This window comes from Trachemys scripta, chromosome 2, assembly GCF_013100865.1.
Source record: "Trachemys scripta elegans isolate TJP31775 chromosome 2, CAS_Tse_1.0, whole genome shotgun sequence".
NCBI lineage: Eukaryota > Metazoa > Chordata > Testudines > Emydidae > Trachemys > Trachemys scripta.
In genome coordinates, this window is record NC_048299.1 from 37,729,064 (window position 1) to 37,748,128 (window position 19,065).

The following is a 19,065-nucleotide window of genomic DNA, read 5'->3' on the forward strand; positions in this document are numbered from 1 at the left end:
CAGTTTTAAGTACAAAAAACCCAATCAAAACAAAAGCTCTTTCCCTTTGGAATTTTTTGGTCTTCTCTCTCTGCCAGATCCTCTGCTAGTGTAATTGGCATTGCTCTATTGATTTCAGTGCAGACACTCCAATTTATATCCACTGAGGAGCTGGCCTGCATTGCCTCCTCACTTTCATTGTTTTTTCCTCCCTTTTCTCTTCCTCATCTTAAAAATTGTTACTTTTTTCTACAGAAAACAAACTCCTTTCCAAGCTCAGAAGCACTCTGGAGTACCTTGATTAATGCTACACAAAGTAACCTTTGAAAGTAGAGATGGAACAAAAAGAGCGCCACTTGCAGATCAATCCAGCAGGGAAAGAAAAACATAAAACTTATTAAACAATCTTTAGTTAAAAATGCCTCGGAGTAAAATCTATAACTCACTGTACATTACCTTAAAATTCCCTCTGCCACCTCTTTGTATTTTCTTAATTTCTTCCTCTCATCTCAGCAGTGAGTCCTGGCTTCTGTATGAAACTCCTCCTAACAGCAAAGCCTCTGCTTTTCATACCCATAAGCCTCTACAGCAAAAGGCAACTTTTCCTCACAATCCGTCTAATATTGCCCCTGCAGACTCGCCTTAAAACCGAACTATATTGAATGACAGCGGGAAAGAGTTTGAACAATTGTACAGATAAAAGACCCAGAAGCATCACATCCAGCATACAAAGTGTTAATACAGCCAAGTCTGCCTGTGAACAAAATATTGACCCCATTGTGCTGAGTGTCCTTGGCTCCCATGGAAATCCAGGCGAGTTGAAGTTGCTCAATATTTTGCAGAGCTGGAGTGAATGCTGAAAGACAGTAATCAACATTCATGGAAGTGTAAACTTCTGCTCGGCTCAATCATGTAAGTAGGAGTTTTTCTGCAAACCTTTGTGTAAAAGGGTTTTTGTTTGGGGGTTTTGGGATAAGTGGTTCTGGGTTTGGCCCATTTTGATTTCTAATAGATACAAACAAAACTACGGGTGGTGTGAGTAAAACCTTAACAACATTTTGCTTTGCAAAGTCAAGATCAAGCAGTGGTTTGGATCAGGGTTCCATTTTATCCAAATCCTCAACATGCAGGGAGATTTGAATAAATGTATCTGGGTTTTGGCCCTTGTATAGTCATAAAGCTGATAGAAGCATTAAATGCATCTCTAAACAATAGTTTAAATATTATTGAATAATAGATTTTGCAGATAATTTTAAGTTCTGCATAAAGAGTATTCTGAGTGGCCCTAAGCAGGCACTCCTAGATTCAAGGACACCATTACTGGCATTTATGAGTATTTGAATAAAGCACTTATAAATTCCTACATACTGATATTAGTGGAGTGACTTATTCCTGCTGCTACCAATCTTAAATTTCAGAATATTAATGAGAAAAATTGCTGTAAAGTAGAAACGTGTCCTGAATTTGAAAGAGTCCAGACTCCAGGGTAATAGCAACATACTGTATATGCTACTACCAATTTTATAAGACACAGCAAAGATATTTGTTTGAAAAAAGTTAGTGCAGACTTACAAATAATAAATATAAGTGAAAAGTATTATCATAGTGCCCTTTTACTGATTTAAACAGGTGGGTATTATCCCAGTTGTATAGATGAGAAACTGAGGCAAAAAGGTTATATGACTTGTTCTTGGTCACACAACTAGTCTGTGGCAGAGCCAGAACTGAACAGAGGTTTAATGACCCTTACAGCTATAACTAAAGTGATATATAAATAAATACAGACACACACACACCCCATTTCTTGATCCAGACATAGGCACACATGCATATGAGGTTGCTGCATCTCAAGTTCTCTTCACAATGTTAGTTATAGCAGATCAGCAGAGTGGTCTCTATACAGCTTTCAGTGGAAGTAGCATCATGACAGCCATTTTCAGTAGCTGACTCCTACAAAACAGGTTTTTGGGTGTGCATGTATTACAGATGATCAGAAATTTTTCAGCAAAACTTTTTTTTGTTGAAAAATGCTAATAAATTCTCTGTGGTGCAAGGTAGAGAAAAAAAATTAGGTATTGATACAGAGAGAGAGAGCCCCATCCCAGAATAGCCAATCATTTGGTGTTTAGGACACACATCTGAGTTGTGGAAGACATGGGTTTAAGTCCTGAATTAGACAGAGTAGGCTGTTCAATCTTGTTCTCCAAAATCCTAAGTAAATGCTCTAATGACAGGGCTACTGGCTATTCTGGGAGGTGTCTTCCCCCCCTCCTTTTTTTTTTTTTGCAAAGGTTAGATGTGGAACAAAACTAATATCAGAACCTCAACATTTTTCATGAAATAGAATTATTGTTTTCCAGCCAACACTAGCGTATATGCTACCAAAACAGTTCTATCAGATTATCAGTTTCTCTATGTAATAAAAATCACACCAAAACATGCACATTATATATAGGCTTGGAACAATTCGATGTATTGGTTAATGTTGGTAAATGTGAATTACGCTGTACATACACAAACTGTCCAAAAAGTATTTCCATCCATAATAATTGAAATTTTACTGATAGGCAAAGTAAGAACATGCTGCTTGAGAACTTATTAGAGTTTAATTTAAGGACATTTATTTTGTATATTTTGACCTTTAATGTTGAGAATTTGTATTTTAATGGTTATAAAACTAACTTTTTGAATTTCAATATCTACGGTCATTAAATTATTATTTTCTGATCTCCCCCCATAATTTCCCTCGACTTTGAAAATTTAAATCGATAAAAGTAAAAAAAAAAAAAAAAAGGCTTAAAAATAAACTATCCACCAAAATTATAAAACAGTAAAAATATCAAATACTGCCAACCCTAATTATATAGCTGCAGTGTGGTTGTAGCAGTGTCAGTCCCAGGATATTAGAAAAACAAGGGGGGTGAGGTAATATCTTTTATTGGACCAACTTCTGTTGGAGAGAGAGACAAGCTTTTGAGCCACACAGAGCTCTTCTTCAGGTTTGGGAAAGGTAGTCCTAGCTTGTCTCCCTACCAACAGAAGTTGGTTCAATATAAGCATAATTAATAATTATACCTCAGATGGCATATTATTTTGAGGCATGAATTTTCCTGACATACCACAGACTGTTCTTGGCACAGGACCTTTCAACACGCAGAGACAATGAACAAACCAGCCAAAACTGGAATTTCTTACCAGAACCCCCAAACTTGGAGGGTTGAGTAACATAGGATCCAGATTGAAAAAACTCATTCCTTTGCAAAACAACCTGACCGGTGAGGCTTTGCTAAATCAAGACCAAGGCCTTGGCTACACTTGCAGATGTACAGCGCTGTGAGTTAAACCTGACTTTGTGCAGCTGAGTAGGGAGAGCGCTGCAGTCTGTCCACACTGACAGCTGCCCAGCGCACTATCATGGCCACAGTTGCGGCAATTGCAGCACTATTGGGAGCAGTGCATTATGGGCCGCTATCCCACAGAGCACCTTTTCCCATTCTGGCGCCATGGGTTGTGGGAAGGGGGCGTGGGTGCGGGGAATTCTGGGTCCTGTCCCAATGCCCCGTGATGCATCACTTCGCATCCCAGAAATCCCTTTGTTTCCGTCCACCTTTGGCGCCATCTTTCAACGGTTTCTGTGCAGCGCGATCTGTCTGCAGGAAATGGAGTCCAAACTGCTGAGGCATATGCTGACGAGTCTCGCCAGCACGTCACGTTTGGCTATTGAACTATTCCTTAAGATCCAAAGTGAGAGTGAGGGTGAGGATTCCAACAATGCTATTGAGACGAGTAACGCGTACGACATGAAATTGATTGTGGCATTCACGGACATGCTCAGCACCATGGAATTCCGCTTTTGGGTTCGGGAAACAAGCACCAAGTGGTGGGATCACATCGTCATGGAAGTCTGGGATGACGAGCAGTGGCTGCAGAACTTTCGGATGAGAAAAGCCACTTTCATGGGACTGTGTGAGGAGCTTGCCCCCACCCTGCAGCACAAGGACACGAGATTGAGAGCTGCCCTGCCAGTGGAGAAGCAGGTGGCTATTGCAATCTGGAAGCTGGCAACTCCAGACAGCTACCGGGCGGTTGCAAACCAGTTTGGAGTGGGAAAGTCGACCGTTGGAATCATGTTGATGCAAGTTTGCAGGGCTATTAATCGCATCCTACTCAGAAGAACCGTGACTCTGGGTAACGTGCAGGAAATAGTGGATGGCTTTGCACAAATGGGGTTCCCTAACTGTGGAGGGGTGATTGATGGGACGCACATTCCTATTCTGACACCACCCCACCTAGGATCAGAGTACGTTAATCGGAAGGGGTATTTCTCTATGGTTCTCCAGGCGCTTGTGGATCACCGTGGGCATTTCATTGACATTAACACAGGCTGGCCCGGAAAGGTGCATGACGCACGCATCTTTCGGAACACTTGGCTGTTCAGAAAGATGCAGGCTGGGACTTTTTTCCCAGAGCGGAAGATCACGGTAGGGGAAGTTGAAATGCCCACTGTGATCCTTGGAGATCCCGCTTACCTGTTAATGCCGTGGCTCATGAAACCCTACACAGGGAGCCTTGACAGCAGCAAGGAATGGATCAACTACAGGCTGAGCCTGTATGAGGCCGAATGACTGTGGAGTGTGCCTTTGGCCATTTAAAGGCCCGCTGGTGATCTCTGTATGGGAAGCTGGACTCGGCCAAAAGCAGCATCCCCGCGGTTATATCCGTGTGCTGTGCCCAACATAATATTTGTGAAGGGAGGGGTGAAAGCTTCACTCAGGCATGGACCTCCGAGGTTCAACACCTGGAGGCTGAATTTGCACAGCCAGAGAGCAGGACTATTACCGGGGCCCAGCGCGGGGCTGCAAAGATAAGGGATGCCTTGAGGGAGCAATTTGAGGCTGAAAACCAGCAGTGATATCTGGTGCCCTGCACGGGAATGAAGTGTAGTAGTTCCAATCTTTAGGAATCAGTGTCTGCTTAGCAGACAAGCAGTCTTGCAGTGCCTGTTTATTTTCTGGGCTAAGGAGTCTTTTACTTTATGCAATAATAAAGAATGTTTTCAAAGCCAAAGAATCCATTTATTGAAAAGAAAAAAAAATTAATTTATTGAAAAGAAACAAGGGGGTGGAGTGGGGAACAGTACAATCACAGATTCGCGTATGTCCTGTCTGGTGTGCTGTGCAGTGAGTGCTGCACTTCAGGACAGCTATACTGCATGGTGATGGGGGTTGAGTGCAGAGGGTAAGGGTCGTGGGTTTCAGGGCTGGGTGGTGAAGATACTGGTGTTGGAGGCAGCGGGTGGTGTGAAGAACACGGAAGTTGGGGAAAGTGGGTTGGAGGTGACAGTGGGGCATACCGGAAAGAGTTTTGGGACAAGGGCTGTAGGGGGGGTGGCATTTGCGTTTGCGGTACTGCTCCTCATTGGGCGGCCACACTGGCGCCGCAGTGGCAGCGCTGCACTCCTATTCCTCTCGGAGAAGTGGAGTACATGCAGCGCTGCAACCAAGGAGATACAGCGCTGCAAATGCCTTGCCAGTGTGGGCGGGGAGTGAGTTACAGCGCTGCAACTCGCAAGTGTAGCCAAGGCTCAAGACAATTTCCTGATTTTGTCCATCTATCACAACAATCCAGAACAATGCAAAATTCACATGTTATCCACTGATAAAAGGATTTTTATTAGGGCTGTCAAGCGATTAAAAAAATTAATTGCGATAATTGCATTGTTAAACAATAATGGAATACCATTTATTTAAATATTTTTGGATGTTTTCTACATTTTCAAATATATTAATTTCAATTACAACACATAATACAAGGTGTATAGTGCTCACTTTATATTTGATTACAAATATTTGCACTGTAAAAAAAAATGTTATTTTTCAATCCACCTAATAGAAGTACTGTAGTGCAATCTCTTTATCATGAAATAGAACTTACAAATGTAGAATTATGTACAAAAAATAACTGCATTGAAAAATAAAACAATGTAAAACTTTAGAGCCTACAAGTCCACTCAGTCCTACTTCAGCCAATCACTCAAACAAACTTGGTTACAATTTGCAGGAGATAATGCTGCCCGCTTCTTGTTTACATGTCACCTGAGAGTGAGAACAGGTGTTTGCATAGCACTGTTGTAGCCAGCGTCGCAAGATATTTATGTGCCAGATGTGCTAAAGATTCATATGTTCCTTCATCTTCAACCACCATTCCATTTCTAATATATTTCTTCTGAGATGGGGCAACCAGAACTGCACGCAGTATTCATTCATTAATGCATTATTTTTTAACGAGCATCATCAGCATGGAAGTATATCCTCTGGAATCGTGGCTGAAGCATGAAGAGGCATACAAATGTATAGCATATTTGGCATATAAATACTTTGCAACGCCGGCTACAAAAGTGCCATGCAAACACCTGTTCTCATTTTCAGGTGACATTGTAAATAATAAGCAGGCAGAAGCATCTCCTGTAAATGTAAACAAACTTGTTTGTCTTAGCAATTGGCTGAACAAGAGGTAAGACTGAGTGGACTTGTAGACTCTAAAGTTTCACATTGTTTTGATTTTGAGAGCACTTATGTAACAAAAAAAATCTACATTTATAAGTTGCACTTTCATGATAAAGAGATTGCCCTACAGTTCTTGTATGAGGTGAATTGAAAAATACTATTTCTTTTATCATTTTTACAGTGCAAATATTTGTAATAAAAATAATATAAAATGAGCACTGTACACTTTGTATTCTATGTTGTAACAGAAATCAATATATTTGAAAATGTAGAAAAACATCCAAAAATATTTAATACATTTAAATTGGTATTCTATTGTTTAACAGTGCGATTAATCATGATTGTTTTGAGTTAATCACATGAATTGACAGCAATTAATTGCCAGCCCTATTTTTTTTATGTGTGTGTAATTTAAATAGAGCATTTCAGTGGACTGATTCTCCACCCCCCCTTCCCACACTACTGGTTATTCTTTGAGTTGTGTGATCTGTAGCAGCATGCACGAAGTTAAGGTTACCACCTGCTCAATTTTTGATCCTCTGTTCTGCTCCCCCAGTTTGCAGAGATGCCTCTTCGATTTTGCCAGACATGTGGAGCAGGTCAATATGCTGCACTTGCCAATGCCGTATGGGAGTGCTGGTCAGGTAAACCCCATGCCACACAGTCAGCTATTATGCAAGGGTGACCATCTCCGTCTTTGCAGTTTTGCCCCTTCCACAGCATTAATCCTATACTCAACACGGGGAATATTGTGACAGTAATTACTGTCAAACTGCAATTGAACATGCTGACAACGGTAGTTCATTGCCTCCAGTTGATACAGTACTTCCCATGCAGAGGTGAAAGTAAGCCCGTACGAGCCTGTACGAAGGACCGGCAAGAAAATGGAGCACTCTCCCCCTCTCTGACTCCTCCTCCTGGCTCCAGCAATATTGAGGGTCCGGGGGCCTGGCTCCATGAATGTTCGGGGCCAGGTCTCCCCACTGGCCCCACCTGCTGCCCCCCCCCCCGTGCCTCCCTTAAGTGTGGGCTGGCCCCCCTTAGCTACCCCCATGCATCTCCCTTCGGTATCTCTCCCCTGAAACTCCATGCTGCCTGCCTGCATTAACTGCTGCCACAGGGTCCTAGTGTCCCCCTCCACTACTGCCAGAGCAGGCTGCCCTTCCCCCTCAGACCCTTTCATTTTCCGGTGGGACCCTCCACCAGTACAGCCGCCCCCCCTGCCCGCAGTCACCACTCTTGCCCCATGCTGGGCAAGGGGCAGCCCCATCCCCCACCGCCAGTGAGGCTACAGTGAGGGGCAACAGCAGGGGAGGAGGCGCACATGTGATGGCAGCCCCCCCAGCATGTCACCCACCACAGGGGAGGCAAGGGGGATTCCTGGACCTGAGAGGGGCCCTAGAAGCACGTGCAGTGACAGTGTGTGGGGGGGAAGTGTGCTGCCAGAGGGAAGAAGGGGGTCCCTACCCCAGAGCTCGCTGCTGCTGGCAGGGAGAGGGCTGGGGGGAGTCCTCCTCTCTGGCTCCAGTCCTAGGGCAGCCTGCCTGCACCCCAAACTCATCCCCAGCCGTGCTCCACCCCAGAGCCCACACCCCCAGCCAGAGTCCTCATCCCCCCGCACCCCAACCCTCTGTTCTAGCCCTGAGCCTCTCCAACACCCCAAACCCCTCATCTCCAGCCCCCATCCCCATGCACCCTAACCCTCTGCCTCAGCCCTAAGTCCCCTCCCACACCCCAAACCCCTCATCCCCAGCCTCACCCCACAGCCCTCACCCCTGCACCCCCTTCCTCTGCACCCCCTTATCCCCAAACTCCCTCCCAGAACCTGCACCTCCTCCCGCCGCATTCTCTCCCATCCCCAAACTCCCTCCCAGAGCCTGCACCCTGCACCCCTCCTGCACCCCAGTCCCCTGCCCCAGCCCAGGGCCTGCACCCCAGACCTCCTCCCCCCACCCAAGCTCCCTCCCAGAGCCTTGGGCAGGTGGGGGGGTGGAGTTGGGGGGGGGTAGACTTTGGGTAGGGGCAGGTTCTGGGCACCACCAAAATTTCTACAAACCTGCCATCCCTGCCGGCAAGAGCTGGTGAACCATACCGGGGTGGACCAGCTTCCTGAGGCAGCAATTTAAAGGGCTGGAGCCCAGGGCCCTTTAAATTGCCTCCAGAGCCCGGCTGCCAGAGTCCTGGGGTAGCGGTGGCAGGGCTCGGGTGGCGATTTAAAGGGACCAGGGCTCCTGCCGCCTCTACCGCCCCAGGCCCTTTAAATCGCTGCTGGAGCCCCACTGCCGCTACCCCAGGGCTCTGGGGACAATTTAAATAGCCCCCGGAGCCTGTCAGAGCCCTGGGGTAGCAGCGGCAGGGCTCTGGTGGCTATTGAAAGGTTTCGGGGCTCCCGCTGCTTCTATTACCCCGGGCTCTTTAAATAGCCACTGGAGACCTGCCGCTGCTACCCCAGGGCTCCAGCAGCAGGGCTCCGGAGACGATTTAAAGGGCCCTGGAGGGTAGTGGCAGCCGAAGCCTCGGGCCTTGCAGCTGGAGCCCCAGGGCTCCATCGGCAATTTAAAGGTTCTGGTGCTCCACTGCGGTAGCAGTAGTTAGAGCCCCGGGCCCTTTAAATTGCTCCCTTTAAATCGCTCCCGAATCCCAGGGCTCCCAGACACCTCTACAGCTGGGAACTCAGGGAGTGATTTTAAAGGCTTGGGGCTCCCAGCTGCTGCTACCACAGCCCTAGCCCCGGGCCCTTTAAATCCTGATTTAAAGGGCCTGGGGATTTAAAGGCCCTGCCTCTTCCGGTGGAGGCCATGCCCCTCCAGTTACTTTCACCCCTGCATGTAAAAGATACACTATGGCATCAGACAGAGCAGACCACCTGTCACAAGACAGCTACCTGGGCAGAGTTGGGAGACAGAGATTAATCAGCAGTGCTAACCAGCTGGTCCAATAACTTGAGAACTGTTTGACCAGCTGTAGTATACAGCAGAGCCTATGAAAAATAATAATGATATTTGTTACACCATATAGAGCCTTCCATCTCAGGAACTCAAAATGCTTTCTCACCGTTAATAAATTAAACCATACGTCTGTGACACAGGGATTCGCATCTCCATTTTACAGATAAGGAGACTGACACACAAAGAAAGTAAGCAATTTGCCCTAAGTTTCAAAGGAATACTGTGGCAGAGCTAAGAGTAGAATCCAGATTGAATTCAGTATTGTACCTTAGCCACAAGACTATCTTTCCTAGTTTATTGTGGAAAAGGAATAGAAGAAGAGGAACTAGACAGGAGAGGAAATGGATAGGGTGTGAAACTCATGGAACAAAAAATAGATTTGGGGGCACAGAGCAAGAAGGAGGAATTTAAGAAAGAGGAAGAATAAGAACTTGGTGAGCTTTGGGAATCATGTAGGAGAAGGCAATTGGGGAGGAAGGAAAAGAAAGATGAAGACTAGTAAGACTGGAAGAAAGGCAAAGCAAAGGCCAGAAAGAGTGTGCAAGAAGGACAGAGAGGGAAAGAAAGGTATGGAATGAGTAGGGAAGGGTGATAAAAAGCATAATGGAGAGCAGATAGGCCAACTGGGAAGGAAAAAAAAGGAGGGGAGAATACTCAGTATTCCAGGCAAAAGAAGAACTGGAATACTTGGCAATATAACAGTTTGTGATTCCATCTTGGTGTGGGTGTGGCTTGCCCTAAAGAATGTGGATCAGTAGGAAGAATATGAATGGAGATTAATTCATTTTTTGCCCAACAGTAAAGCTGCCCACTCACTGAGACAATGCAACACAAATTGTGCAAGCTGTGAAAGTTATCTTGGCTTGCATCTGAGAATGAAACACTTGAAAATCAAAGGGCACAATGCAAGCTATATCTGATGACTTCTCTATGTTACACGTGATGTAGGTCTCAGTGTGTCTTATGCTAATTCTATGGAAAACATCCACTGAAGTTTCTTCCAAAGGCAAGGTTCACAGTCTTGGGAGCAGTTTGACTAAGTGCCTGAATGTCACATCATATTAAGATCACATTTCTGCCTCATTAATGTTTAAAAAAGGTTTCACAAGTTCCCATATGATTACAGGTCCATTAATCACAAAAGATGTTTTTTGTTCTGCCTAGCATTAAAGAGCTTCTATATTTTGATCAGGCTATATTAAAAAAATACAATGCCAGTGTTTGGATAATGCTGTTCTGTGACCTTGCTGTACAAAGCCTATGGCAGTTCCCGTATACAAATGATAAAGCCAGATAAGGGCCTGCCTATCCATTTTTACCACACTGTAACTCAAATTCCAATATCACCTCTTTTTTTCTTTCATTTTCAAGCAGTTATTGAAATACCCCAGAATCTGGGAACCCCCCTTTTTAGCAAGCTGTCCTTGTTTCCAACACTTAGACAATGGGCCTGATTCTGCACTCTGCTACAGCAGTTTTTGTAGATAGAACTCCATTGACTTCCACAGGGTTATACTGAACCCAGTTCTGAGCAAACTAGGCTGGCTTTTTTGCACAGATGTTTTTGCACAGACACCAGGTGAACCTGGCTGTTTTGACTGATTTTCACTTTGAATTTCAGGGGTTCAGGCCCAACTGAATTGAAATGGAGAAAATATAGTCATATGAGCCCCTTGAGCCAAAACTGTCAAATTTCACACAAATGTGGCATCAAGAACCGTGTCACACTGTCTTCTTGACACAAACCTGCCTGATGCAGCAAAAAGGCCACGGGGGGAAATTGATAATATGTATACATTATATCTCCATAATAATAAAGAATGTAGAACTAGTGAAGGAAGGAAGAGACCTGGGTGAAGGAGTAAAGGAGAACTGTTGGGGAGGAGGATAAAATTGGCAAAGATCTGTTGGTGGAAAGAGGCAGGTTTGGGGAAGGGTGTTTGTAGGGGGTCCAGTTCTGTTGGTGGAAAAAAATGCTATTAGTATGTTCTTCTTATAACCTGTGTCATGGCTATCGAGAGCTCCTTTTTATTTATATTTTTTTTACAAAGCCAAACAACCAAGCATTTCAAACTACTGGTAGGCTAAAGGGAGATTAAGAAGGGTTTAGGCAACACTCAGAACAGGAAGCAAAGGAGAAAGTGAAAAAAAATGAATACACTCATGCATGCACACTGCCTGCAAAGTAGCAAGGAAAAAGGTAGGGCTTGTACTAAAATTAGTGGGGGAAACTGAGGTCCACAGGAGAGAGGGTAAAAGAACATGCATGAAGAGAGGGGAGCAGGGCAGAAAATGTTATGGTCCTTGCTCAGCGGTGGTTGGGAGGGGAGCGTCATCTAGTGGTCAGGGATTAGGCCCATGACTCGCAGAGGCAGTGGTTGGTAGGGGAACCCAGTTCCACCCACTCTACCGGGCCCTAACTTAAGGCCCTTTGAGGGGTGCTTAATGATGCCCTCTCTGGGCCACTTATTACCACCTCCCTGCGATTGTCCCAAGGCTGCCACCTGGGTTTAGGAAGTGTGAAGGGTGTCTGCTCACCGCAAGGCACCTTTCAGTGTCTGCACATCATGTGGGAGCTTCCTTTCTCTTAGGGTGGCAACTGCCTCCTCCTGTAGTGTGGTCCATCTTCCTGGGCCAGATTTGTCATAAGGCTTTCCCCTGCTGGGAAAGTCCAAACAAAACAAAGGGAATTAACACACCAAGAGTTCATATGAGAGGGAGAGAGGGATGCTTCCTTCTCAGGCCCTTCTCTGAAGCAGAACCTCCCATCCCTCAGGGAGGGACCTTTGGGCAGGTGTTAGGGAAAGATTCTGCTTTCCCTTAGCTCTTCTCTGCTGGAGCTGCAGGTTGCTGGTCTGCTCTCTTCACTGGTCTGCTCCCAAGTGAGCTGTTCTCCTGCCTTTTAAACACATTCCCCAGTTGGTGTATTTCTACAGGTGTACTAGGGCAGGGTTGGCTGAGCCCAGAGTAGTTCCTTAAACCCTTGTTGTCCAGTGTGGGGTTTACATATGGTAATTACACAGGGTAATATGGACATCAAGCACATGTGTACTTATATATGACAAGATAATGCAGGATAGACTGTTTTAAAGTGTGAGTCTATTCTGAAAAGTGACAGTAAACATATTATTGTGCGATCCCATGTTTATTATATTTCCATGACTCCCTATCAAATTTGAGGAGCTAAGTGAATTTTTTGCACTAGTCTTCACTGAAAAGTATGTGAGGGAGATTCTCAAATCTAAGCCATTCTTTTTAGGGGAGAAAGCTGAGGAACTGTTCCAGATTGAGGTGTCAGTAGAGAAGGTTTTGGAACGTATTGATAAATTAAACAGTAAGAAGTCACCAGGACCAGATAGTATTCACCCAAGAGTTCTGAAGGAACTCAAAATATGAAATTGCAGAACTACTAATCGTACTATGCAACCTATCACTTAAATTAGTTTCTGTACAAGATAACTGAAGGATAGCTAATGTGATACCAATTTTTAAGAGACGCTCCAGAGGTGATCTTGGCAATTACTGTCTAGTAAGCCTAACTTCAGTACCAGGCAAATAGGTTGAAATTGTAGTAAAGAATAGAATTTTTAGACACATAGATGAACATGATTTGTTGGGGAAGAGTGAACACAGCTTTTGTAAAGCGAAATCATGTATTAGAATTCTTTGAAGGGGTCAACAAACATGTGGACCAGGGTGATCCAGTGGATTATAGTGTACTTGGACTTTCAGAAAGCCTTTGGCAAGGTCCCCACCAAAGGCCCTTAAGCAAAGTCATGGATCAGTAACTGGTTAAAACACAGGACACAAAGAGTAGAAATAAATAGTTTTCAGAATGGAGAAAGGTAAATAGAGATGTTCTCCAGGGAACTGTACTAGGACCAATACTGTTTAACATATTCATAAATGATCTGGAAAAAGAGGTAAACAGTGAGGTGGCAAAGTTTACAGATGATACAAAATTACTCAAGATAGTTAAATCCAAAGCAAACTGCGAAGAGTTACAAGGGGATCTCACAAAACTGGATGATTGGGCAATAAAATTGCTGATGAAATTCAATGTTGCAAAGTGATACATACCAGAAAACGTAATCCCAACTATATATATAAAAATATAGGGTCTAAAATTAGCTGTTACCACTCAAGAAAGATCTTGGAGTCATCGTGGATAGTTTTCTGAAAACATGCACTCAATATGCAGCAGCAGTCATAAAAGCGAACAGAATGTTAGGAGCCACTAGGAAAGCGATAGATAATAACAGACAATATCATAATGCTGCTATATAAATCCATGGTACGCCTACACCTTGAATACTGCATGCAGTTCTGGTTGCCCCATCTCAAAAGAAATATATTAGAAATGGAAAAGGTACAGAGAAGGGAAACAAAATTGATTAAGGGTACAGAACAGCTTCCATATGAAGAGAGATTGAAAAAAAATGGGACTTTTCAGCTTGGAAAAGAGATGACTAAGGGGAGATATGATAGAGACTATAAAATCATGGATGTTATTGAGAAAGTAAATAAGGAAATGTTATTTATCCTTTCACACAACACAAAAACCAGGGGTCACCAAAGGAAATTAGCAGGTAGCAGATTTAAAACAAACAAAAAGAAGTACCTTTTCACACTACACACAGTCAGCCTGTGGAACTCATTACCAGGGGATGTTGTGAATGCCAAAACTATAGCTGGGCTCAAAAAAGAACAAGATAAGTTCATGGAGGATAGGTCCAGTAATGGCTATTAGCCAAGATGGTCAGGGATGCAACTCCATTCTCTAAGTGTCCTTAAGCCTTTGACTGCAAGATGCTGGCACTGGGCATCAGGGGATGGATCACTTGATAATTGCCTTGTTCTGTTAATTACGTTTGAAGCATCTGGCATTGTCAGAAGAGAGGATATTGGGCTAGGTGGACCACTGGTATGGCCCAGTATGGCTGTTCTTATGTTCTTAGGAGTTTTCACATAAAAAGTAGTTTTTTTTCTAATTGCTAATCCTGAAGATTCAATCTGTGCTATTTTTGTCTCAACCATCACTACTACTAATAAAGATTCTTCAAGCCAAGTCTCATCTGTCCTCCTCCATTGGTGGAAATCTTGCTTTCAGTCCCACTCGACTGAATACCACAAACCAGAGCAAGTTTGTTGAGGGAAGTGATACCATGTTGACTGTCACTTTTTAGGGATTCACTTAAGTTTAAACATTTTAGAAATGTGTTTAGCTTTGGGCTGGGATTTCTCCTACAAATTGTTTTCAGTCCAGTGATCACACCAGTCTGCTTCTTCACAGCATAAATAATATTTTATTATAGCTCCTGAAGAGTTTCAAAGCCAATATATACTTGAAGGCCTGGGCAGACTAGAAACATTAAACTGTGAGTTAATGCAAATCCTTGAGCTCTGACTTCCCTTTACAGACCATATAAAAAGGTTTATAACCAATAGCATTAAATAAATGGAAGCGTATTGATCACCCAATCTGAATATATAAATATGAAGAATCATTTTTCACTTTGGTTCGGTAATTTTCCTCAGGGTTGCAACATCGTAAAATCTGGAACAACAACAACGGGTTGTGATATGCGAACATGAGTTGTGATCACTACTCAAAAGGCAAGAGAAAGTAAGCAGAGTAAGCAAAAGAACATTCCCAACAGACAAACTTATCAACGAGGCAGGAATGTGGGTTGTGCCATATAGAATTTTATTCTGGTCATTTATATGCACGGAGGGTTGGTTGACTGGAAACAAAAATGCTCTTGGTCTGTTTCTGATGTTGATATGTTACTCAGCCTAAATAAAACTTTTCTTTGAATCAGGTTAATAAAAAGAGAAGCCCAGTACAAAGTGGATAGCGGCACTGAAATGAGGTCTAATGTTTCCTCTAATCAGATATTGGTAGGAACAAAGATAAATGCCTTCTGTCTTTAACATGCCTTTATTTGCAGTTCCCAAGATTAGCCTTTAAGCAACCAATCAAGTAGCCCTCCAACACCCTAACTCAATGGGGGGGGGAATAGTAATCCTTCTGAATAAGAAGAAATCAGCATTCTTAAGTATGCAGGGTGTAATAAAAATTTCCATTTGGTTTGCTGCATTGTTTCCAGTTTTCCATAGAACTTACCCACCCTTCTCCCATTGTTATGGAGATGAAGATAGTGTCTAGACTCAATTGGCTAGAACAACAGCTCGTGTAAAGTGTCATAGCCACATTGACTTCAATGGAATCACACTGACTTGCAGCAGTTGAGGTTCTTACCCTATATATTTAGAAGCAAATTAACTGAATATTTCAAATCTAAATGCTTCTTACATTGCTTTAGATTAGACAACTTACTATTTTCTAAGTGAAATAAAAAAAAATTGATTATTGTCATTACATTTGCCTGGCACACCAGAGCCCAGTGCAGCCCAACATGGCACATTATGAAACAAATTCCCTCAGAACCTGGTTTGCAGCAGAAAAAACTCCCAGAGCCATGAGAATGATAGGAGCAAGGCAGGCATTTCCAGAGCTTCTCTTCACCAGTCACCTATCCTGTGCCAAGGACTAGTGGCAGGGCAAGCCATTAGTCCCAGCCATTCCAGCCAGCACCTCAGAGAATACAGCCCTCCACATCACTCTCTGTACTGGAAGTAATGGAGAACACCACCATTGTTTCTCCTCGATGTCTGGCCAGTTTAGGAAATAACGGGAGGTTCCCACAAGATGCAAGTTAACCTATTTCTGCTTCAAGTTGGAATAAGCTAGGTGCCTATAACATGGATTTTCTGATGGTTTAGGATATCTATATCAGTACAGCGTCACCAGAGAGTGGAACAGACTTACTTCACTCCTAACCGTGTCCAGTGAAAACAATGTCCATTGAAACTAGAGATCAGTTCAGCAGATGATTACATTCCCAAATAAGGGGAGCTGCAATTCAAATAAAAGTCTAAAAACTTTCCAACTATCAGAGTGTTTAGACGCAGTGTTCCAATTCAGCTCATTAAGGAGAGTATGCAGTGTTCCAATTCAGAGAGTTTGCAGCTCAAATCTAATTCCAATCAAGATCTGGGGGTTTGGTTGGGGCCCATTCAAACCAAGCCAAAATCTTGTTTAAATGTAAAACGTTTAAAGTTTTCACAAGCCTTTCTTGATTCTGACTAAGGCTGGAAGAGCACATGTCAAAATACCAAGGAGAAAGCTTTTCTTGGGTAACTTCCACATCCACCAGTAGCAGGATGAACTAGAGATCCAAAGAACCTGTTTTCATGAGATTTACAGCATGATTTCGCAGGCTCACTTTCATCTGAACCTTTTCCAATTATGCATTACTCCACCATACTGGGGAGTGTTAAATTAACTGATTAAAAGGTAGTCCATTTGATATGTTCTAAAAGTCAATAAGGTGGTTGAAAGTTCATTTGGGCATTACTGTATACCAAGCAGTCCATTTTTAAAAAAAATCATGTTTCCATTTCTTCATAAATTTGTATTTATTTATTTTAATTCATTTCTTATCAATAAAACATACTGAATGCCCAGGAAGCTTTCAATTCCCAAAACATACAATCTTAGCAGAAAGCAGAATTTTCACTTTCAGCTTCCTCGTGGGGCAGTATATTTTGCTTCTATTGACAGAAGTAAATGCTTCATGCAGAAAATAATTAAATTTTCTCTTTTCTCTTTTCTCTTGTTCCTTTTCAGAGGACATGCATTCTTACAGATCAAAGTTTTAACCCTTAGGATACTGGCATTTTCCAGACTGCCAGCCAAACAAATGCTTAAGGCATACATCTACAGTCTTCCGTGGTTTTAAACCACACAAATTTATCCACCTGTGTCTTTTAATGTTTTTAAATGGGTTTTGGTGCCTAAGCAGAGAGAAGACATATGTGTGACTATGCAGAAGCCAGGAAAATAGGGCTGTGTCTGAGGTAAGTAGAGTGTTTTATTTCATATTCACTTTTCTGTTGGTTGCTATTAATTTTTACAACTGACCTGGCATTTCCCAGGCAATATAAAGGAGGGAATTGTTGCTTCTTTCAAGTTCCGCACTTCTATTGTAACAATGAAGGGCCAATCCCTGGATCTCTCACAGGCAAGACACCCATCACCAGCAAAAGCCATTAAACCCACAATTAACAAGAGTATCAAAAGGTGCTGAGCACTCACAGCTTTTACTGAAGTCCGTGAAAGCTTCAGGAACTCAGCAGCTTTGAAAAACAGTCTGTATGGGCCCGGTTCTACGAAAGCTGTCTCATTGAGGGTGGAATTGAGCCCTAAAGCACACATAATACTACAGTACATAGTAGAAACCATTCTAAGTGTCATAGTTTTGCCATTTCACTCTGGAACCAAGAACAATTAAAACACTTTTGGCTGAGCTTGTGAGTTTGTTCAAATAAAAACACAAATATCAAAGTGAAACTTATGGGGAGTGACACCCTCTGAACTAAACAGCCCCAGGAACTGAAACTCTCGAGCTTTGCAAGGCAGTAGCCAAAATGGGGGCTGAGAGCCAGAGCAAGTTTAGTGATGGTGGCAATACTTTGCCCCTTTCTCTCTCTGTTCACTGGCAAACAGAAAGCAGCAAGATGTGATCATCCAGAAAATCATAAAAAGGGAGCAGATGCTCATGCTTGGAGAAGAGCTTTTTATGTAGCTAACATCATCGTGCTAATGCACATACTTTTTCATAATTCTGTGATTTAATTGTTGCCCTAAGCCTCACTCAGCATTTCTTAAAAATGAAATGAGATGGCCTGGAAATCTTCTGCATAATGTAGGGGCTAAATTATCAGATCTTCTGATAGTATCACATGTCCCTTTTGACTCTGCCACCAGTTCAGATAGTGAAAGAATGCAATCAGAGTCACTGTTTCCATCTTTAAATGCATACGATAGTGCTAAACTTTTTATTTCATAATGACATTTCGCACAGAGATTCCAATTTCATTTCAAATAATTGTATGCTCTTTTGTACCAGTGGATTACAACCTCCAAGGCCTCTTCTAGTTTCCTGAATACGTGAGCTGGAGTAGCACCATGGCCTGTCTGAGAAGGTCCAAGTGCAATTAAGCCATTTAGAGAATACCAGACTGGAGAGCTCTGCCCATGCAGTAATCGTAATTGTATGAAAAGAGTCAGGAGCTACGAAGAATCTGCATGGCACTCTTTAAAGAAGCACTTCATCCGTCCAGGAGCTATGAATGTTGTCATGTTCTGTGCTTGAGGGTTGAGAGAGATTTGGAGGTATTCCTGTCTGAAGCCCAATAAAAACCTGAGACATGGCTCCTGCAGGCCAGTGTGCCAACTCACCAAATAAGGAAGGGAGTGGGGGGAGTCACCATTACAGGTTTTTTCATCTCCTTTTCTTCATGGCTTGCTTTATATTCACAAACTAAACAAAATCCCCTCAAACAAGCACTTCTATCTCAGACAGTGGGAGGGGAGAGAATGCACCTTTCCCTGCTTGTAGCTCCCTTTGCATCAGTTTCCCCGTTCGTTTTATAACTCCCCTCAGATCATCTAGTTGATGGGCTGGAACCTGGTAACCCTTTATAGACGAGGCTGCATTCACACCTTGTCACAGGCAGGGCCGGCTCCAGCATTTCTGCCGCCCCAAGCAAAAAAAAAAAAAAAA

General features: G+C 43.2%; 1 long non-coding RNA gene across 2 annotated transcripts; it reads left to right on the forward strand.

Annotated features, from left to right (window-relative positions):
* Nucleotides 1-780: 780 nt before the first annotated feature.
* On the forward strand, nucleotides 781-19,060 carry LOC117872146. 2 transcript variants are annotated; one of them, XR_004644419.1, is made up of 4 exons: nucleotides 781-891; nucleotides 7,042-7,129; nucleotides 15,256-15,334; nucleotides 17,127-19,060. It is a non-coding gene; the product is annotated as an uncharacterized LOC117872146 (long non-coding RNA). The 2 variants fall into 2 exon arrangements; XR_004644418.1 differs by lacking the exon at nucleotides 17,127-19,060 and having other exon boundaries at nucleotides 15,256-17,081.
* Nucleotides 19,061-19,065: the final 5 nt, after the last annotated feature.